The sequence below is a fragment of the Notamacropus eugenii genome, chromosome 6 (assembly GCF_028372415.1).
Source record: "Notamacropus eugenii isolate mMacEug1 chromosome 6, mMacEug1.pri_v2, whole genome shotgun sequence".
Classification (NCBI taxonomy): domain Eukaryota; kingdom Metazoa; phylum Chordata; class Mammalia; order Diprotodontia; family Macropodidae; genus Notamacropus; species Notamacropus eugenii.
Genome location: NC_092877.1, coordinates 191895181 through 191919915, shown reverse-complemented (window position 1 = coordinate 191919915; position 24735 = coordinate 191895181).

The window sequence follows — 24735 nt, the reverse complement described above, 5'->3', positions numbered from 1 at the left end:
AATCTAATTCTAAAGAAGGATTGGGTTAAAGAAGAAATCATAGAAACAATCAACAACTTCATTCAAGAGAATGACAATAGTGAGACAACGTACCAAAACTTATGGGACACTGCAAAAGCAGTTATTAGGGGAAGTTTTATATCTCTGAATGCTTACATAAATAAAATAGAGAAAGAGGAGATCAATGACTTAGGCTTGCAGTTGAAAAAGCTAGAAAAAGAACAAATTGAAAATCCCCAAGTAAATACCAAATTAGAAATACTGAAAACCAAAGGAGAGATTAATAAAATTGAAATAAAGAAAACTATTGAATTAATAAATAAAACCAATAGTTGGTTTTATGAAAAAACTAATAAAATTGATAAAACTTTGGTTAATCTAATCAAAAAAAAGAAAGAAGAAAACCAAATTACTAACATTAAAAATGAAAGGGGTGAACTCACCTCCAATGAGGAGGAAATTAAAACAATAATTAGAAACTACTTTGCCCAACTTTATGCCCACAAATTCGACAATCTAAACGAGATGGATGAATATTTTAAAAAATACAAATTGCCCAGATTAACAGAAGAGGAAGTTGAATACTTAAACAACCCCATCTCAGAAAAAGAAATTGAACAAGCCATCACTGAACTCCCTAGGAATAAATCTCCAGGGCCAGATGGATTCACAAGTGAATTCTATCAAACATTTAAAGAACAGTTAATTCCAATACTACATACACTATTCTTGAAAATTGGGGAAGAAGGAGTCCTCCCAAATTCTTTCTATGATACAAATATGGTTTTGATACCCAAACCAGGAAGAGACAAAACAGAGAAAGAAAATTATAGACCAATTTCCCTAAGGAATATAGATGCAAAAATTTTAAATAAGATTCTAGCAAAACGAATACAGCATCTTATCACGAGATTAATACATTATGATCAGGTAGGATCCATACCAGGACTACAGGGCTGGTTCAATATTAGGAAAACTATTAGCATTACCAACCACATCAACAACAAAGCTAACAAAAACCACATGATTATCTCAATAGATGCAGAAAAAGCTTTTGACAAAATACAACATCCATTCCTACTAAAAACATTGGAGAACGTAGGAATAAAGGGAACTTTCCATAAAATAATAAGCAATATCTATCTAAAACCTTCAGCAAGCATTATATGCAATGGGGATAAGCTAGATGCATTCCCAATAAGATCAGGGGTGAAACAAGGTTGTCCATTATCACCACTATTATTCAATATGGTACTAGAAATGTTAGCGGTAGCAATTAGACAAGATAAAGATATTCAAGGAATTAGAATAGCCAAAGAAGAAACTAAGTTATCACTCTTTGCAGATGATATGATGATTTACCTAGAGAATCCCAGAGATTCAAGTAAAAAATTACTTGAATTAATAAACAACTTTGGCAAAGTTGCAGGGTACAAAATAAACCCACACAAATCCTCTGCATTCCTATATATTAGCAACAAAGTTCAACAGCAAGAGATAGAAAGAGAAATCCCATTTAAAGTTAGGGTAGACAGTATAAAATACTTAGGAGTCTACCTGCCAAAACAAACCCAGGGACTATATGAACACAATTACAAGACACTTTTTGCACAAATAAAGTCAGATTTAAGTAAGTGGAAAAACATTAGTTGCTCATGGGTAGGCCGTGCTAATATAATAAAAATGACAATTCTACCCAAATTAATATACTTATTTAGTGCCATACCAATTAAACTATCAGACAATTACTTTCTAGAGCTGGATAAAATAATATCAAAATTCATTTGGAAAAACAAAAGGTCCAGAATATCAAAGGGACTAATGAAAAGAAATGCTTGGGAAGGTGGCCTAGCGCTACCAGACCTTAAACTGTACTATAAAGCAGCAATTATCAAAACCACTTGGTATTGGCTAAGAAACAGAGAGGTAGACAAGTGGAATAGACTTGGCACTCAAGATGCAGTAGGCAAGGAATATAGCAACCTTCTGTTTGATAAACCCAAGGACCCCAGCTTCTGGGATAAGAACTCATTGTTTGACAAAAATTGCTGGGAAAACTGGATAACAGTGTGGCGGAAATTAGGCATAGACCCATACCTGACACCGTACACAAGAATAAAGTCCAAATGGGTACATGATTTAGGTATAAAGATTGATACCATGAATAAACTGGAGAAGCAAGGAATAGTGTATTTATCAGATCTATGGAGAAGGGAAGAATTCTTTACTAAAGGAGAGATAGAATGCATTATGAAATGCAAAATGGATAACTTTGAGTACATTAAACTGAGAAGTTTTTGCACAACCAAACCCAATGCAACCAAAATCCGGAGGGATGTAGTAAATTGGGAAAAAATTTTCACAGCTAAGCTCGGGGATAAAGGCCTCATTTCTAGAATATATAGAGAACTGACCCAAATGTATAATCATACAAGTCATTCCCCAATTGATAAATGGTCAAAGGATATGAACAGGCAATTTTCAGAGGAAGAAATTAAAGCTATCTATAATCATATGAAAAAATGCTCTAAATCACTATTGGTTAGAGAGATGCAAATCAAAACAACTCTGAGGTACCACATCACACCTATAAGATTGGCAAACATGACAGAACAAGAAAATGATAAATGCTGGAGAGGATGTGGGAGAGTTGGAACACTAATTCATTGTTGGTGGAGCTGTGAGCGCATCCAACCATTCTGGAGAGCAATTTGGAACTATGCCCAAAGGGCTACAAAAATGTGCATACCCTTTGACCCAGCAATATCGCTACTAGGACTATATCCCCAAGAGATCATGAAAATGGGAAAGGGTCCCACATGTACAAAAATATTTATAGCAGCACTCTATGTAGTTGCCAAAAACTGGAAGTCAAGGGGATGTCCATCAATTGGGGAATGGCTGAATAAATTGTGGTATATGAATGTAATGGAGTACTATTGTGCCATAAGAAATGATGAACAAGAAGACTTCAGAGAGGCCTGGAAGGACTTATATGACCTGATGCTGAGTGAAAGGAGCAGAACCAGGAGAACTTTATGCACAGCAACAACCACAGTGTGTGAGAGCTTTTTCTGGTAGACTTAGATTTTTGTAATAACACAAGAACTTCTGAAAAAAAAAAAAAATCCCAATGGTGGACCTCAAGGCAAAATGCCTTCCACACTCAGAGAGAGAAATATGGAAGTCACTCACATAATGTAGCAGATCATGTTTGTGTATGTGTATCTGTTTGTGTATCATGTTCTGATTTGTTATACGGATTCTTTCATTTATCTTAGTCTGACTACATAGCATGACTATAGTGAAAACATACTCAATAGGAAAGTATATGTAGAATCTATACAGAATTGTATGCAGTCGTGGGGAGGGAGGGAGGTAGTGGGGGGTGGGTGGGGAGGGATAAAATCGCAATTGTATGGCAGTGATTGTTAAACATTAAAAAAATAAAAAAATTAAAAAAAAATAAAAATAAAAACATAACTGACTTTTTAAAAAAAAAAAAAAAAAGAAAACAACTCCTTGAAAATCAGAATTGAGCAAAAAGAAGTCAGAGAAGTTCTAATAGACTAAGAAATAAAACAAAATAAAAAGAATGAAAAAATAGAACAGAATGTGAAACTTCCCATATTTTTTAATGTTATTTTCCTACAACTGATATGAAGAGAACAAGAAGAGGAAACATGAGAAGAATCAGACTACCTGTAAGCTATGATAAAGAAAAGAATCTTGTTACAATAATACAAGAAATAACTAAAGAAAATTATACTGAAGCATTAGAACTATAGGGGAAAACAGAAATAGAATAAATCCACTCATCACCACATAAAAGACATCCTATGAGGAAAATCCACAAGAATATCATAGTCAAATTTTGAAACCCCCCAGCTCAAGGATAAAGGCTGTGTAGCATCTTTCAAGAAATTATCAAGGAAAACTGTCCTAAGATCTTAGAAACAAAGGGTAAAAAAAGTCATTGAAAGCATCCACCAATCATCTCCTGAAAGAGATCCCAAAATGAAAACTCCAAGAAATATTCAAGCCATATTCCAGAATTATCAAGTCAAAGGGATAATACCAAAAGCAGCCATAAAAAAATAATTCAGATTTCTAAGACCAGTAGTCAGTATTACACAGAATCTAGCAGCTTCTACATTAAAGATTCTGAGTACTTGGAATATGCTATTCCATAAGGCAAAGGAACTTGGGTTACAACCAAGAATAAACTACTCAGCAAAACTCAGCATAATCTTTCAGGGGAAAAGATGACTGTTTAATAAAATAGGGAACTATTCCTGATTAAAAGACATGAATTGAAAAGAAAGTTTTATTTTCAAATATCTGATTCATAAGAAGCATGGAAAGATAAAAAGGAAGTGGAAAAAAATTTATTAATAAGGTTAAACTGCTTATCTCCCTACACAGGAAGATGATCCTTATAAACTCTTGAGAACTGTATCTCTATTAGGGCATTTAGAAGTGATATATATAGACAGAGGGTGGGGAAATAATTTTACTTTTGATATAACTAAAAAAAAAAGAGTTAAGGGTTGAAAAAAAGGATTGTACTGGGAGAAGAGAAAAGGGGGAGGCAGAATAGGGTAATTTGCATCACATGAAGAGTTGCTAAAGAACTATTACAGTAGAGAGAAAGAAATGAGTAGATGAAGATTGTTTAAACCTTACTCTCATCACATTTGGTGCAAAGAGGGAATAACCCTCTCAGCTTGCTATAAAAATGCATCTTATCCTAGGGAAGCAGGACAGGAAAGGGGGGAAAAAAGAGAAGGGACCTGACAGAAAAGGGCACAATGAGGGAGGGAGTGGTCAGAAGCAAAATACCAATTAGGCGGGACAGGGTGAAAGCAGAGAGAAAAGTATAAAGAGGGAAATTAGGATGAAAAGAAACACAAAGTTATCTTAACTGTGAATGTGAATGGGATAAATTTTCCCAAAAAATGGAAGCAGAGAGCAGAATGAATTAAAAACATAATCTTACATTATGTTGTTTGCAAGAAACACATTTGAAGCAGATAGATACACACAGAGTAATGATAAATGGCTGGAGCAGAATATATTATGCTTTAGTTGAAGTTAAAAAAAAGCAGGGGTAACAATTCTAATTTCAGACAAAGTACAAAGCAAAAATCGATCTAATTAAAAGAGATAAAAAAGGAAACTACATCTTGCTAAAAGATACCATAAACAATGAAGTAATATCAATATTACACTTAAATGCACCAAGTTATATAGCATCCAAATTCTCAGATGAGAAATAAAGCGAGTTACAAGAAGAAATAGACATCAAAACTATACTAGTGGGGGACCTTAACCTTCCCTTCTCTGAACTGAATAAATATCACCACAAAATAAACAAGAAAGATGTAAAAGAGGTGAATAGAATTTTTAAAAAGTTATATATGGTAGACCTCTGGAGAAAATTAAATGAGAATAGAAATATACCTTTTTGCTCAGTGGTATGTGGCACATAAACAAAAATTGACCATGTATTAGGACATAAAATCCTCATAAGCCAGTGCAAAAAGGCAGAAATATTGAATACACCCTTTTCAGATCCTGATGCAATAAAAAGTATACGTAATAAAAGACAATGGAAAGATAGATGAAAAATCGTGTGTTCGTCCTTCCTTGCTGACGAAGACTATGCCATCAGAGAAATAGTGACATGACTTGCACTTGACTTTGTTTTGAGTGAAGGAGGACTGTGCAGGTCACCACCCTCACTTCTCCTCCAGAGCCATCTGAATCTAATTCATCAGGATGACTGGAGATGACCTAGGATGAGGCAATTGGGGTTAAGTGACTTACGCAAGGTCACACAGCTAGTGAGTGTCAAGTGTCTGAGATGAGATTTGAACTCATGTCCTCCTAACTCCTACACTACTGCTTTATCCACTGTACCACCTAGCTGCCACAGACTAAAAATTAATTGGGAAAACTAAATAGCCTAATCGTAAAGAATGATTGGGTCAAACCACAAATCATAGAAACAATCAATAACTTCATCCAAGAGAATGACAATAACGAGACAACACACCAAAACTAATGGGATGCAGTGAAAGTGGTTCATAGGGGAAATTTTACATCCATCAGTGCTTACATGAGTAAAATTGCTCATATGAATAAAATAAAGAGGAGATCAATGAATTGGACATGCAACTAAAAATGCTAGAAAAAGAACAAATTAAAAATCCCCAATTAAATGTCAAATAGGAAATGCTGAAAACCAATGTAGAGATTAATAAAATTGAAATTAAGAAAACTATTAAACCAAGAGCTGATTCTTATGGAAAAAACACATAAAATAGATGAATCTTCAGTTAATTAGATTTTAAAAGAAAAAGAAGAAAACCAAATAACTAGCATCAAAAATGAAAATGATGAATTCACCATCAATGAAGAAGTAATTAAAATAATAATTAAGAACTATTGACCCAACTGGTGCCAGTAAATTTTATAGTCTTAGTGAAATGGATGAATATTTACAGAAATAGAAATTGCTCAAATTAACAGAAGAGGAAATAAAGTACTTAACCCCATTTCAGAAAAAGAAATTGAACAAGCATCACTGAATTCCTTAGGAAAAAATCTCCAGGGCCGCATTGATTTGCAAGTGAATTTTATCAAATATTTAAAGAAGAATACATAGACTATTTGGGAAAATAGGCAAAGAAGGGGTCCTATCAATTTTTTTATGATACAAATACGGTACTGATACTTATACTGGGAAGAGTCAAAACAGAGAAAGAAAATTATAGATCAATTTTTCTAATGAATATTAATGCAAAAAAGTTAAATAACAATAAGCAAAGAGATAACAGCAACTTTTCTTGAGGATAATACATTATGACCAGGTAGGATTTATATCAGGAATGCAAAGGTGGTTCAATATTAAGAAAACTATCAGCATAATTAATCATATCAATAACAAAACCAAGAGAAATCACATGATTGTCTCAATAGATGCAGAAAAAACCTTTTGCCAAAATACAACACCCATTCCTATTAAAACCTCTAGAAAGCATAGTAAATGGAGTTTTCCTTAAAATGATAAGCAGTATCTATCTAAAACCTCCAGCAATCATTTTATGTAATGGAAATAAACTAGAGGCTTTCCCAAAAAAACCATGGATGAAACATGGATCCCCATTTTAACCACTATTATTTCAATATTGTACTAGAAATGTTAGCTTTAGCAATAAGAAAAGAAGCAGTTGAAGGAATTAGAACTGGCAAAGAAGAAACAATGCTTTTCAGATGATGTGATGATGTAAAGAATCAGTTAAAAAAACACTTGAAATAATTAACTTCAGCAAAGTTGCAGGATAACATAATTCAACAACATTTCTAAATATTGCCAGCAAAGTACAGTGGCAAGATCTAGGAAGATAAATTCCATTATGAAAAAAAAAAACTAGCCACATAAAATATTTGGGATTCTACCTGCCCAGACAAACCTAATATGAACATAATTATAAAAAAACTTCATGCAAATAAAGACAGATCTAAACAACTGAAAAAATATCAATTGTTCATGGGTAAGTTGAGCTAATATATAAGTGAAATTCTGCCTAAATTAATTTACTTATTCAGCAGCACACCAGTAAAACTACCAAATATATCTTATATAGCTAAAAAACTAAGAAAAAAATACATCTGGAAGAACAAAAGTTCAAGAGAATCAATAGAGTTACTTCAAAAAATGTGAAGGAAGGTGGCCTCACTGAACCAGATTATAAGGCAACAATCATCAAAACTGTTTGGTACTGGTTAAGAAATAGAGTGGTGTATCAATGCAATAGATTAGGTGCACAAGACACAATAGTCAAAAACTGTAGTAATCTACTGCCTGATAAAACCAAGGACTCCATCTTCTGAATAAAAACTCACTATTTGACAAAACCTTCAGGAAAAACTAGAAAATAGCATGGCAGAAACTAGGCATAGACTAACATCTCACATCTTGCACCAAGATAATGCAAAAATAAGTACATTATTTAGACATAAAGAGTAATACCATAAGCAAATTAGGAGAGGAAGGTATAGCTCACTTGTCAGACCTATGGAGAAGGGAAGAATTTATGACCAAACAAGAGACAGAGAATACTGTGAAGCGCAAAATGGATCATTTCTATTTCATTAAATTAAAAAGGTTTTGCACAAACAAAATTAATGAAACCAAGGTTAGAAAGAAAGCAGAAAGATGGTGAACAATTTTTACAGCCAATATTTCTGATAAAGTCCTCATTTCTCAAATACATTAGAAAACTGAGTCAAATATATAATAATGGAAGTCATTCCCCAGTTGATAATTGGTCAAAGGTTATGAACAAGTAGTTTTCAGATAAAGAAATTAAAGTTGTCTAATGTCATATGAAAAAAGTTCTAACGTGCTATTGATTAGCAAAATGCAAATTAAAACAACTGTGAAGTACCATCTCACACCTATCAATTTGGTTAACATGACAGACCAGGAAAATGATAACTATTGGAGAAGATGTGGGAAAACTGGAAAACAAATGCATTGTTGGTGGAGTTGTGAACTCCTTCAATCATTCTGGAGGGCAATTTGGAACTATGCCCAAAGAGCAATCAAGTTTTGCATACCTTTTGACCCACCAATACCACTACTAGGTCTATATTCTATTTTTTTTTTAAATTTTTATTTTTTATTTTTTTATTTTGTAATGTTTAACAATCACTGCCATACAATTGCGATTTTATCCCTCCCCACTTACTCCCCACTACGCCCCTCCCTCCCCACGACTGCATACAATTCTGTATAGATTCTACATATACTTTCCTATTGAGTATATTTTCACTATAGTCATGCTATGTAGTCAGACTAAGATAAATGAAAGAAATCGTATAACAAATCAGAACATGATACACAAACACATACACATACACAAACATGATCTGCTACAATATGTGAGTGACTTCCATATTTCTCTCTTTGAGTGTGGCAGGCATTTTGCCTTGAGATCCTCCATTGGGATTTTTTTTTTTTTTTGGTAAGAAGTTCTTGTGTTATTACAAAAATCTAAGTCTACCAGAAAAAACTCTCACACACTGTGGTTGTTGCTGTGCATAAAGTTCTCCTGGTTCTGCTCCTTTCACTCAGCATCAGGTCATAAAAGTCCTTCCAGGCCTCTCTGAAGTCTTCTTGTTCATCATTTCTTATGGCACAATAGTACTCCATTACATTCATATACCACAATTTATTCAGCCATTCCCCAATTGATGGACATCCCCTTGACTTCCAGTTTTTGGCAACTACATAGAGTGCTGCTATAAATATTTTTGTACATGTGGGACCCTTTCCCATTTTCATGATCTCTTGGGGATATAGTCCTAGTAGCGATATTGCTGGGTCAAAGGGTATGCACATTTTTGTAGCCCTTTGGGCATAGTTCCAAATTGCTCTCCAGAATGGTTGGATGCGCTCGCAGCTCCACCAACAATGAATTAGTGTTCCAACTTTCCCACATCCTCTCCAGCATTTATCATTTTCTTGTTCTGTCATGTTTGCCAATCTTATAGGTGTGATGTGGTACCTCAGAGTTGTTTTGATTTGCATCTCTCTAACCAATAGTGATTTAGAGCATTTTTTCATATGATTATAGATAGCTTTAATTTCTTCCTCTGAAAATTGCCTGTTCATATCCTTTGACCATTTATCAATTGGGGAATGACTTGTATGATTATACATTTGGATCAGTTCTCTATATATTCTAGAAATGAGGCCTTTATCCCCGAGCTTAGGTGTAAAAATTCTTTCCCAATTTACTACATCCCTCCGGATTTTGGTTGCATTGGGTTTGGTTGTGCAAAAACTTCTCAGTTTAATGTAATCAAAGTTATCCATTTTGCATTTCATAATGCTTTCTATCTCTCCTTTAGTAAAGAATTCTTCCCTTCTCCATAGATCTGATAAATACACTATTCCTTGCTTCTCCAGTTTATTCATGGTATCAATCTTTATACCTAAATCATGTACCCATTTGGACTTTATTCTTGTGTACGGTGTCAGGTATGGGTCTATGCCTAATTTCCGCCTCACTGTTATCCAGTTTTCCCAGCAATTTTTGTCAAACAGTGAGTTCTTATCCCAGAAGCTGGGGTCCTTGGGTTTACCAAACAGAAGGTTGCTATATTCCTTGCCTACTGCATCTTGAGTGCCAAGTCTATTCCACTTGTCTACCTCTCTGTTTCTCAGCCAATACCAAGTGGTTTTGATAATTGCTGCTTTATAGTACAGTTTGAGGTCTGGTAGCGCTAGGCCACCTTCCCAAGCATTTCTTTTCATTAGTCCCTTTGATATTCTGGACCTTTTGTTTTTCCAAATGAATTTTGATATTATTTTGTCCAGCTCTAGAAAGTAATTGTCTGATAGTTTAATTGGTATGGCACTAAATAAGTATATTAATTTGGGTAGAATTGTCATTTTTATTATATTAGCACGGCCTACCCATGAGCAACTAATGTTTTTCCACTTACTTAAATCTGACTTTATTTGTGCAAAAAGTGTCTTGTAATTGTGTTCATATAATCCCTGGGTTTGTTTTGGCAGGTAGACTCCTAAGTATTTTATACTGCCTACCCTAACTTTAAATGGGATTTCTCTTTCTATCTCTTGCTGTTGGACTTTGTTGCTAATATATAGGAATGCAGAAGATTTGTGTGGGTTTATTTTGTACCCTGCAACTTTGCCAAAGTTGTTTATTAATTCCAGTAATTTTTTACTTGAATCTCTGGGATTCTCTAGGTAAATCATCATATCATCTGCAAAGAGTGATAACTTAGTTTCTTCTTTGGCTATTTTAATTCTTTGGATATCTTTATCTTGTCTAATTGCTACAGCTAACATTTCTAGTACCCTATTAAATGATAGTGGTGATAATGGACAACCTTGTTTCACCCCTGATCTTATTGGGAATGCATCTAGCTTATCCCCATTGCATATAATGCTTGCTGAAGGTTTTAGATAGATACTGCTTATTATTTTATGGAAAGTTCCCTTTATTCCTACGTTCTCCAATGTTTTTAGTAGGAATGGATGTTGTATTTTGTCAAAATCTTTTTCTGCATCTATTGAGATAATCATGTGGTTTTTGTTAGCTTTGTTGTTGATGTGGTCGGTAATGCTAATAGTTTTCCTAATATTGAACCAGCCCTGTAGTCCTGGTATGGATCCTACCTGATCATAATGTATTAATCTCGTGATAAGATGCTGTATTCGTTTTGCTAGAATCTTATTTAAAATTTTTGCATCTATATTCCTTAGGGAAATTGGTCTATAATTTTCTTTCTCTGTTTTGTCTCTTCCTGGTTTGGGTATCAAAACCATATTTGTATCATAGAAAGAATTTGGGAGGACTCCTTCTTCCCCAATTTTCAAGAATAGTGTATGTAGTATTGGAATTAACTGTTCTTTAAATGTTTGATAGAATTCACTTGTGAATCCATCTGGCCATGGAGATTTTTTCCTAGGGAGTTCATTGATGGCTTGTTCAATTTCTTTTTCTGAGATGGGGTTGTTTAAGTATTCAACTTCCTCTTCTGTTAATCTGGGCAATTTGTATTTTTTAAAATATTCATCCATCTCGTTTAGATTATCGAATTTGTGGGCATAAAGTTGGGCAAAGTAGTTTCTAATTATTGTTTTAATTTCCTCCTCATTGGAGGTGAGTTCACCCCTTTCATTTTTAATATTAGCAATTTGGTTTTCTTCTTTCTTTTTTTTTAATCAGATTGACCAAAGGTTTATCAATTTTATTAGTTTTTTTCATAAAACCAACTATTGGTTTTATTTATTAATTCAATAGTTTTCTTAATTTCCATTTTATTAATCTCTCCTTTGGTTTTCAGTATTTCTAATTTGGTATTTACTTGGGGATTTTCAATTTGTTCTTTTTCTAGCTTTTTCAACTGCAAGCCTAAGTCATTGATCTCCTCTTTCTCTATTTTATTTATGTAAGCATTCAGAGATATAAAACTTCCCCTAATAACTGCTTTTGCAGTATCCCATAAGATTGGGTATGTTGTCTCACTATTGTCATTCTCTCGAATGAAATTGCTGATTGTTTCTATGATTTCTTCTTTAACCCAACCCTTCTTTAGAATTAGATTATTTAGTTTCCAATTGATTTTTGGTTTCTCTTTCCATGCCCTTTTATTACATGTAATTTTTAATGCATTATGATCTGAAAAGGATGCATTGATTATCTCTACCTTTCTGCACTGGATTGTGAGATTTTTATGTCCTAGTAAATGGTCAATTTTTGTAAATGTTCCATGTACCACTGAGAAAAAAGTATATTCCTTTCTATTCCCATTTAATTTTCTCCAAAGATCTATCATATCTACCTTATCCAGAGTTTTATTTACCTCCTTAACCTTTTTCTTGTTTATTTTGAGGTTGGATTTATCGAGTTCAGAGAGGGGGAGGTTGAGGTCCCCCACTAGTATAGTTTTGTTGTCAATTTCTTCCTTCAACTCCCCCAACCTCTCCTCTAAGAATCCGGCTGCTATAGCACTTGGAGTATACATGTTTAGTAATGATATTGCTTCATTGTCTATGGTGCCTTTTAGCAGGATATAGTTTCCATCCTTATCCCTTTTGATTAGATCTATTTCTGCTTTTGCTTTGTCTGAGATTAGGATTGCTACTCCTGCCTTTCTTACATGAGCTGAAGCACAATATATTCTGCTCCATCCTTTGACCTTTATCCTATGTGTATCCCCCGTTTCAAATGTGTTTCTTGTAAGCAGCATATTGTTGGATTATGGCTTTTAATCCATTCTGCTATCCGTCTCCGTTTTATGGGAGAGTTCATTCCATTCACATTCACAGTTATGATTACAATCTGTGTATTTCCCTCCAACCTCTTTCCCACCATTTGTGCTTTTAGCTCTCCCGTCTCCCTTCCCCTCCTCAATAGTATTCACTTTTCTCCCCCTCCTCCTGCAGCCTTCCCCTCCTTCTTTTGACCCCCCTCCCTTTTAGTCCCCTTTACTCTTGTTGCTTCTTTCCTCCCTTTTAGACACCCTCCCCTTTCTTCCCCCTTCCCCTCCTACTACCTATAGAGCTAGTTAGGCTTATCTACTTAAGATTATTGTTCCCTCCTTTGAACAAATCAGATGAGAGTACCTCTCAAACAATGCTCATCTCCCTCCCCTCCTTCCCTCTACTATAGTTTTGTACTTCTTCCTGTGATATAATTTGCCATTTTCTGCTTCCCCCTTTCCACACCTCCTATTACATTCCCTTCTCATACTTAAATCATATTTTTGACATGACATCATTTACTTTATACCAGTTCCCTCTACATATATCCCTTTTATCATAATAGCTGCACAGTTCTCAAGATTAACAGGTATCATCTTCCCTTATAGGGAGGTAAACAGTTTGCCCTAATTGAGTAGCAAGTTTTTGTTTTTGTTTTTTCTCCTCTGTTTACCTTTTTATGATTCTCTGGAGACCTGCATTTGAAGATCAAATTGTCTATTGAGTTCTGGTGTTTTGGTCAGGAAGCTCTGGAAATCCCTTATTTCGTTGAATGACTTTCTCCTTGCCTGAAATGTTATGCTGAACTTTGCTGGGTAGTTGATCCTTGGTTGAAGTCCCAACTCCTTTGCCTTACGGAATATTGGGTTCCAATTCTTTCGATCTTTTAATGTAGAAGCTGCAAGGTCCTGTGTGATCCTGACTGTGTGTCCTTGATATTTGAATTGTTTCTTTCTAGCTGCTTGTAGTATTTTCTCCTTCACTTGATAGCTCTGGAATTTGGCAACTATATTTCTTGAGGTTTTGGGTTTGGGATCCCTTTCGGGAGGGGAACGGTGGATTCTTTCGATGACTATTTTGCCCTCTGAGTCTAGTACTTCTGGACAGTTTTCCTTGATGATTTCCTGGAAGATATTGTCCAGACTCTTTTCTTCATCATGGGTTTCTGGCAGGCCAACAATTCTTAGATTTTCTCTCCTGGATCTATCTTCCAGGTCAGTTGTTTTTCCAACTAAATATTTTACATTTTCTTCTATCTTTTCATTCTTTAGATTTTGTTTGACTGATTCTTGTTGCCTCATTGAGTCATTAGTTTCTACTTGCCCAATTCTAATCTTCATTGTAGTGTTTTCTTCAGTTAGCTTTTCCATCTCCTTTTCCATCTGACCAATTTTTCCCTTTAAGGAGCTATTTTCTCCATTTAATTTTTGTACTTCTTTTTCCATTTGACCAATTTTCCCAGTTAGGTTTGGGGTTTCCTTTTCCATCTGATCAATTTTCCCAATAGGTTTTGGGTTTCCTTTTCCATTTGATTAGCTCTTCCTTTTAGGGAATTATTCTCTCCAGTTAATTTTTGAACTTCCTTTTCCATTTCTTCAATTTTCTTTTTCAGGGTGATGTTCTCATCAGTGAATTCTTTTTTTATAGTTTTAAAATCATTGGCCAGTTTTTCTTTTATATCCTTCTTCAGACGTTCCAGGTAATCTAGTTGTGCTTGTGAGAAATTCATAGTCCCATCTGAGGTTTCAGATGGAAGTACAGTCTCAGCTCTAACCTCTTTGGTGTTTGTGTTTTGGTCCTTATCCCCATAGAAAGATTCTATGGTTTTTTCACTTTTCGTCTGCTTTTTCCAATTCATGATGTTGGCTGAGTGTTGTAGCTTTTGGTTCTTTCAGTCAGAAGGTACAGATCTTTAAGTTGAGCTGATGTGTGTCTAGGCTAAAAGCAGGCTTTTGTTTTTTGTTTCCCCGATCAACCCTGGGGTTAGCTTGTTAGGCGTGTGGGAGAGGTGGTCTGGTCTCAGGATACTCCTCAGCTGACTTGAGGCAAAGGCAAGGTCAGGGAATGGTGATCCCAGCTTCCCTATTGTCTTCCCTTTTCCCCTGGAGGGCTGGGGCACGCCTAGAAGCTAACGCGTGTTCCCGCCCCTCCTGGGGCTCGTCTCCCGGCTCTGAGGCTTGCCTGGGTCTCAGTGCGAACTTTCTCTGCCCTGGGTCATCTGTCCCTCCAGCCGTCTCCGCCACCGTAGGAAGAATCCCCCTTTGCCACTTTTCCAGCCTCTGGTGTTATGAGACCACCCGCCCCCTTCTGCTGTTCCCGCTGATCCAGGATTAATCTGGGGAAGAATTTTATGGTTCCCTCACAGTCATCAGGGGGGAGGAGAGAGCACTTACTGATCACTCTGCCATCCCAGGTCCTGGAAGTTCAAGTAGTGACCCACCGAAGTCCGTCTTCAGGCTGAAGATTTCAAGGGCTGCTGCGCTGATGTCTGGCACTCAGCGGCTCTCACCGGCTCAGCCTGGCTTATCTCCTGCTCCGCTGGTCTCACCCGCCACTCTCGGGCTCCTCTGGTCCCCTCCGCCCTGCCGCGCTGACCATGCTGCGCTGTGCGCCGGGGTCTTACCCCCGCGGAATAGATCCCTCCCGTGGACCCTCCGGTCCAGCCTGGGCTCCGAATCCCTCAAAGTCCATCACCCACTGGATTCTACACCTCCAAAGTCTGGTCAGACTCTCCCCCCAGAGATATCCAGAGGAGTTTTTCCAGGAGCTTAGGTGAGTCGTTGCTTTCACTCCGCCATCTTGGCTCCGCCCCTAGGTCTATATTCTAAAGAGGTCATAAATCAGGGAAACAGACCCACACATACAAAAATATTGATAGCAACTCTTTCTGTGATAGCAAAGAACTGGAAATTGGAGAGATTCCCATCAGTTGAGGAAATTTGTGATATATGAATAAAGTGGAATAAGAAATGCCATAAGAAATGATGAGCAGGTGGATTTCAGAAAAACCTGGAAAAACTTACATGAACTGATGCTGAGTAAAGTGAGAAGAACCAGGAGTACAGTGTATACACTAACATGTGCAGTGATCAACTATGATCAACTTAGCCCTTCTCTGCAAAATAGCTATCCAAGACAATTTTACAAGACTCATGATGGAAAATGTTATGGCATTCAAAGAAAGACCTGTGGAGTCTTAATGTTGATCAAACCAAACTATATTCAATTTTGTTCCTTTTTTTTCTTTCTTATGGTTGTTCCCATTTGTTCTGATTTTTCTTTCACAACATGGCTAATGCAGAAATATGTTTAACATGATTGCACATGTATAATTTATATCAGATTGTTTGGTGTCTTGGGAAGGGGGCAGTGGAGGGAGGGAGATAGAAAATTTGAAATTCAAAATTTTATGAAAATGAATGCTGAAAAATATATTTACATGTAATTGGAAAAATAAAATACTATTAAGTGGGAAAAAAGAATATTTTGAATGGAGAATAACTAGCTAAATCTTAGCTGTAATAAATTTATAAATCTACACCCTCTATTATTGTAGGGTCATAGTTTCATTGTGGATTTTTTTAGTTCTATTCATGTTTGAAAACACTAATAGCATCGAGCATTTACATAGCACTTTAAAGTTTGCAAGGTACTTTACAAATGTTTACTCCTTACGTCCTCATGATAATAACCCTAGAAGGCATATTCTATTATTATTCCCACTTTACAAATGATGACATTAAGGCTCAGAGAGATTAAGTGACTTATCCAGTGTCACACAGTTAGTTATTAGTGTGAGTCAAGATTCAAACTCAGTTATTCCTGACTTTTTAAGTCCTGCACTCTATCAGTTGTGATTGATACCCGCCCAGTTAATTCTGTGATGGGAGATTTCCAGGGGAAAAAGGTACAAGAAACTATCTCTCCTTCAATTCTAATTAGTGTTCTTTTAAATTTGAAAAAGCAGATGAATGTAAAGCAGTATATTTGTAGTAGATTTGGAGTCAAGAAATGAGTTGAATCCTATCTCAAAAATCTATGAATGTATGATCATAGGCCAGTCATACAACCTCTCTGGAGTTGTTTCTTCATAAAAAAAAATGGGGATAATAATCATTCTTGCATTACATACCTCCCAGGATAACTGAAAGGAAAGAGCTTAATAAATCTTAAAGTTTACACATGAATTATAACTATTAGCTCTTTCTATTTCCTATACAAAGTTTATCTTGGAAGTAGTTACACATTTTTTAAGGTACATATTTCTATAGTCAGGTCTCTAGAGATTCTCTTGAATAATTATGTGGCTTCTGAAGCAAAATTAAACAAAGTCCTTTAATGAATGTAGGTATATATTTTAATTGAATTTCTCTGGCAGGGTGATTAAACAGGGGCACTTACAAGAGAGCAAACCCACATTTTCTTTCTGGATACAGATACTATAAGCTGTTTCATCAAGTGGAAAAATGAGCTATGCATTAATGCTTCAGAGGTAATATCCTTTTGGTAAAAGCTTAAATTATCACCATCTCATGTAGCAACTCTTCTGGGTTTTTTAAAAGATATTATAAGTTTATTGAAATGAGAAAAGTAATATAGAAAAGTGTTAGAAATATAAAAGCCTCCGTGTAATAAGTATTCACACGTTCATTTGCCCACAGATGAGAACTTGTCCAAGAACAAGCTCTCCTTTCTGGGGAAAGCAAACAAGGAAGAAGGTTTTATACTTGGAGCTAAAGCTTCTTCTAGCTGTGTAGGGTATTAACACAAATAGCTATTAAGGTGCAGATTCACTCTACACCCTGCTGAGCACAGGGAGTCTTACGTGTTAACAGATTTGTAGGTCAAAAATGGAGAAGGCAAAACCTGGCCACAAACCAACAGTTCCTCTAAAATTGCATGTTTAAATTAATTTTTAGCTAAATAGAATAGCAGTTTAACACAGTACATTCTAAACCCCACACCAAAGCTAACAGGACATTGTAAGCTTGTGCTTTTATGGTTAACAACGCAGTTGTTTCAATCCAATTCATCAGACACGTATTGGGCAACTACTGTGTGTCAGGCTCTCAGCCATGGCAGTGTTGGTTAAAACATGAATAAGAAAATAAATCTGTCCTTAGAAAAAGTATAGTGTTATCAGAGCCATACCTGAAAGAGGGCAAACAGAGCTGTGAATCAAGCTGATGAAATTTAGATGATACTGCAAACACCATCCTTTCAAAGGCTTATTGACCAAACTTATCACCCATTTGAACTGGCCTTCAGCTATGAAGGTGAATTAAGAATAGCAATATGAGAGCTTGCTAATTAGAAATGAAAGAATCATAGAGACCATCTAGGCTAAAGGGTCTTAACTTGGGCTTCACAGATCTCTTGGGTGTCTAGAAATAGACATGAGCTAGGAAGGGGGAAAAATACAACTTCAATGTAATTGAATTCCTTTGTAAAACTATATATTTTATATTGTGTGTTTAAAAACAATCCTCTGACAAGGCGTCCGTAAGTTTGGCCAGACTGGCAAAGGGGTGCAGGACACATGCAAAAATGTTAAGGATGTCTGATCCAGGATTATCCACTCAACTCAGAGACAAGGAAACTGAGTCTCAGAACAGTTATGTGAGTTTCCTGAGATCACAAAGGTAATAAGTAGCAAATGTAGGATGTGAAAACAAATCCTCTAATGGCATAGGGAGCCAAAAGCTAAAATGAGATTTTGATCAAAATTCAGATCATCATTTGTTCATTAAATACCAGAATACCAATATTAGAGCATCTCCTCAAGTTAAAGAGAAATAGTTATAGAGGTAAAATCAAAGTATTATTTGATATACTTGACAGTAAACTTAGAGAGATCTTTATCCTCATAGATAGCACACTTAGAAAGTGTGAACAGACTCAGTAAACATTTAAACAAAACATTAACTATTAAAGTAAACATTCAACAAAAACACATGAAACAAAAAAAAATTGTGGATGCTTTCTGATCCTTGGTCTCCTCTAGAGACTAGAAAATGAGGGCTCTCTCTATGCATCCTCACGTCGGTGTCTCTATCTTTGCCAGTGTCCTTGTCTCAGCATATGTTTAAGCCTATGCATGATGAGTTCCTAGAGAATCTAGGGGATTGCAAGTATGTCTGTCAACTATGACGATGAAATTCAAAAGGATAAACACACTCTTCTGAGACATACAACTTAGTTCCAGTTCCAGAGATAAAATTCTAAAATGGATGGAATATTGGTCTAAGCCAGGGTGGGAAACTGCAGCCTTGAGGCTACACGTGACCCTCTAGATTCTCAAGTGCAGCCCTTTGATTGAATCTAAACTTCATTGACCAAATCCCATAAATAAAAGAATTTGTTCTGTAAAACTTGGATTCAGTCCAAAGGCCCCACTCAAGGACCTAGAGGACACATGGGGTTTAGAGGTTGTAGGTTTCCCACCCCTGATCCAAACTAATGCATATCTTACCTTATCATGGATTGCAATTGCATATATATGTAGCCAACATGGGCAATAGGAGTTGCATCTGACCATGTACTCATTTAAATGCTCATCTTCCACTGATTTGGTGACTATCAAACCTAGAGAACCAATTGCCTCTCTCTTCTCAGATCCACTTTGTAATGGGTTAACATGGATGTTATCAGTTTAAAGTTTTAGTGTAAATTTTGTCAGATTTGAATTTATTATGAACCTCAGTTACCTATCTGTGTATGGTTAGACAAAAGTTGCTAAAGCAAAGCAAAACTTAATATCAAGCTAAAAGGGAAAAAAATGGAGAAATCATATTTGGCATATTATTTAAACAATTCTATCATGACAAAGTCAAACAAATTGCTAATAATTTTAAATCAATGAAGGATATTATAGGCACACTTCATTTTATTGCATTTTGCTTTATTGCTTTTTCACTTTTGCATTTATTTTATTTTTTCATTTATTTTATTTTTATTTCTTTTATTTTTGTTGCATTTCACAGATATTGCATTTCTTTTTTACAAATGAAGGGTTTGGGGTAAACCTTATATACAACAAATCTATCAGTACCGTTTTCCCAACAGTATGCACTCACATTGCATCTCTGTATCACATTTTGATAATTCTCAAAATATTTCAAACTCTTTCATCATTATATTCATTATGGTGATCTATGATCCATGATTTTGGTTATTATTGTAGGTTATTATTGTAGTTGTTTGGGGCTCTCAAGAATTGCACCTATATACAACTGTAACATAATAAAAAATAATGTGTGTTCTAACTGCTCCATCCACCAGCCATTCCCCTATTGCTCCCTGTTCCCTGAAACAACAATATTGAAATCAGGCCAATAAATAACCTATAATGGCCTTTAAGTGTTCAAGGGAAAGGAAAAGTCAATCAATCTGGCAGACTTTATAGTCTCATTTTAAGAAATTGCCATAGCCATCCCAAATTTCAGCAACCACCACCATGATCAATCAGCAACCTTCAACATTAAGGCAAGATCCTACACTAGCAAAAAGTTTATGACTTGCTGAAGGCTCAGGTGATGATTAACGTTTATAAGCAATAATAATAGCATTTTTTAATTAAAGTATGACATTTTTAGAAGTAATACTATTGAATACTTAAAAAACTACAGTATAGCCTAAACATAACTTTTATATGCCCTGGGGGGGAAATGACACTTTATTCACTTTATTGTAATGGTCTGGAATCAAGTTCTCAGTACCTCTGAAATATGCCTGTGTATACATAGAATTTGATAATTTAGTATGAAAGCTTGATTGATATAGATCAATTGTTATAACAAGGAGACTAAGCATTAGCAAAGCACTCTTGTAAACTATCATTGGCCTAAGTTGCAACAGAAATGACATGGCAACAATGGCTTAGAATATGAACTAATCTGTAAAATCTTACACAGAAGGATGGTGGAAGAATATGAATAAGAAAAGTACATAAAAAAGAGAAGCAGTGCAGGTAAACGAAAGTTTGACATGGAGTATAACTTTAAAAATTGCCCTGAGATCATTTAATGAAGATAATGGAAGGATTATAGCGAACAGAAAATGATCTGCATTTTTTAATAAAAGTTTTTTTTTTTTCCACAATCAAGGACAGAAAAACCACCTTTCATTTGTTTTCCAACAACATGGCCTCAGATGTGCTTATAAGGGAAATAGAAATGGAACAAAAAAGAACAAAACCAGAAAAGGGAACGGATCTGGTAGAAAGGCAAAACCATTATAAGAGCATCAAGGGATTGATTTACAAAATAATTAAAGAAAGGTGGATAACAAAGATGTGGAAAAAGTCGCAACTCTTACTAAAACAAACAAAAAGTAACTGAAAAAACCAAATTACTAATATATATGTAGGTGTCTATGCATGTATCCACTATCCTATACACATACATACACACACACATGAGTAATCTATATGACATTGAAGGTTTCCTTGATAATGATATTAGAAGGAAATACAGGTTCAAGGCTCTTAACATTTTTCTTTCAACTAAAACAATATGTTTAGCAAAGGAATGTGATGCTGGGAAAAGCTTTCATTGACCCCAATTTTAGCATCTTTCACAGTTAGACACTAAAATTATATTTATTTTGAAAATTAAAATGTTTAAAAAAGAAATATTGGGATTTTTAGCAGAGCCTCAATGAGATGCTTAAGATATGGATGAGTTCCTGGATTTTGTTTTTAAAATGTCTTTGCTGGCACACTGGAGGTGGGACACATCCACTCAAAACAACTCACCAATTCCTACCAATGACCTTAGTTTTGTTTTTTTTTTTCTCTAGCAGAAGAAATAATTAATTTAAAGCAAAAATATTTAAGTCAAGATCATTAATGAAACCCCAAACAGGAAATAATCTCCCACAAATGTGTATACTATCCCTGGGGAGAATAGTAATGCACAGGGATCATTCAGGGGCTCTACCTATAGGGAATATGTGTAACAGGGTCATTTCTACTTGTAAGACTGAATCCCCTTGATTTCCTTCAGTAATATCACTGGGCTGCTCTCACTAGGCCTGATTCTCAGAGTATGGCATCTCTGCAGGGTCCCTACTCTTCTGGGCTAACTGGGTTTTGCTCTTTGAAAGTTTGCGACCTCTTTCTTATAGAATTAAGACTCTTTCCTAGATGTAATACTTATGCTCTAAAGAGCTCTTTTAGTCGTTCGTCTGAGACTCCATTGGCACATTATTTTGCTGTTTTTAGCATCTCTTTGCTAGGTGTTTCTCCCTGCTATTGTTTACTGCATTCAATTTTTTTCCCAAGATCAACTAGACCACGGGCAGGGAACCTGTGGCCTCAAGGCCACATGTGGCCCTCTAAGTCCTCAACTGTGGCCCTTTAACTGAATTCAAACTTCACAGAGCAAATTCCCTAAGCAAAAAAAAATTTGTTCTGTGAAACTGGACTCAGTCAAAAGAAGGCTGCACCCAAGGACCCAGGAGAACATGTGTGGCGCCTTGAACTGGATCATTTCTACTTTACTTTTCTAAAGTATAGTGATTAGAGCTTCTCCCTGACAAGGGAAGGCTGACAGATCTCCAATCACAACCACCATATCCAGCAAACTGGACAGACTGAATGCTTCTAGGCTAAGATTGGCTCCTTTTTCCTATCCATTTGTCTAAAACTAGATGAAAGCCTTCCGCTAAAGATAAGTATGTGATTTAGTGTTCTAGTAAACTTAATCATCTTCAATTCTCCCAAAATAGAAAAACAGACGTTTGCATATATTTGTGTGTGTGTATATAACACATACATACATTATATGTACCAGAGATGCCATCAAAGAATTGTTTAAGAGCAAGAAAAGTTGAGCTAATCATCTGGAAAGAACAGGTGACAGTTGGACAGCCAGTCCACTCACAACTCACCATGTCAGGAGAAAGGCAGGGAGACCTCCATCAGGTTGGGAGGGTCTCTTGTGGCCAAATACTTGAAGGGCAATGACCAGAGCAGTGTTAGATAGAAAGGCAAGGAGAGATTGAAATTTGCATTATTAGAGAGAACTGAACTGATGGGTTTGCAGAACTACTTGATTTTGTTTGAGAAAGAGCTTAACCTTTGAGTTAAGATGGATGTTTACTGACTTTGATTTCTTTTCCACAGTCTGGTTCTCATCCTTGTAGTGGTGTGAGCTGTAAAGGGAAATATATATATGTGTGTGTGTGTGTGTGTGTGTGTGTGTGTGTGTGTGTGTGTGTATGTATGTAAGTGTAGTTTTTTAAAGAGGTACGAAGCAAATTAAAAAATGTCCCAGACTGGTATTATTTATTGAGCTGGTAAATAAGAGTCTGCTAGTATGGGCATTGAGGTTACTATGTGGCAATGGCAAAGGAGAACCAACTAAGCGACAGCATTTAAGGGCTTCAGGAAGTAACCCTTAACAGTGATGTGGACTGTTGACTGTTAGACTAGCTTGGGTATGAAGAAGGAAAGAGTATGAACAGACAGTTGGTAGTCATTGTGACTGTATCAGTGTATGGACAGAGACAATGGTACTGTGAATAAGGTCCAGGTCAATGTAAGAGGGATTCAAATTCTGTGTAAAATTGACTGATGAGTATTTGTGGGAGCTCAGAAAGAGCAGGCAGTGATTGAACACACATAGAATTTAACAAATGTGCATAGAGGAAAGAGTGATTAGAGGAAGGCTGGTGTAGAGCTAGTGAACCCTGATCCAGGAGAGAAAACATATACAGACTAGGGGTTTACCCAACCTATAGATAATATAAATACTAGTATGGAGGGAATAAGAAAGTAAAACTTTTAACTGCTTTTTCTTTCATACAACTTATCTTAAACTGGCATTGTTAGAATCTTCCTAGTCTTTTTTATTTTTAGAAGAGAATACACAATCCACCTGCAAATTTTTATGTCAAGCACTATGTAAGATATCTTATGTAAGCCTCTAAAATTGGAACAATGCCCTTTTGGAATTTGCATTCTCCTAGAAAATTCACACATAAGTAAATTCTGGTATATGAAAAATAAAAACACAGTGATAGTGGGAGTGGGAATACTTGAATTGAGTTTTGAAAAGAACTGAGAGTTTGAGGAGGAGATCAGGGAGGAAAAGATTCTTGCTAAAGGAGATGGCCTGTGTAAAGGTACAGAGATAGGAAATGGAATTTCTTCTACACATAACAGCAATGAACAATTCAATTTGCCTGAAGAGTAGGGAAGCAGGTAGGGATGAGTAATGTATAAATAGCTTTTCAAGAAAATTAGGACTTATTTAATATTTAAACTTACCATTTAAATTTATGTTTCTTTTCTTATTATGTATTTAGTGTTTGTCTAAAATTTTAAAAAGACAATAAAAAAGAAAGATTGGAACTAGATTGTGAAAACCTAAAAAGATAAGCAAAAGTTGGTAGTTTGTCCTAAGGACAATGGGGAGCCACGGATGTTTCTTTAGCAGAGCAGTGACATGATAAGTTTACATTGAAGGAATAGTAATTGGACAATTACAAAGGGGATGTTTTAGAAAGAATAGAGAGATGCAGGGAAACCAGTTGGGAGGCTACTACAATCAAACATACGGAAGTGACGCAGACCTATACTGGCTGACTTTTTCTATGAGTAGAAAGGAGACAGATATGAGATAATGAATCCATAACTATTTGACTCCAACTACTCTTTTCTGGTGTAATTCCACATCACTTCCCCTCACACAGTCTACTGTCCAGGCAAGCTGATCTTCTTGCTGTTCCTCATAAAGAACATTCCATTTCCTGCCTTCTAGTTTTTAACACAGACTAGTCTTTGCACATTAAAATATTCTCTCCTCACTTTTGTGACTTGCAAGCACTAATTTCCTTCAAGGCTAAGTTTACATACTTCCTTAGCTTGCATATCTTAGCTCTCTCCAAATTCACTTTGTATTTTTTTTAGTTATCCTCAA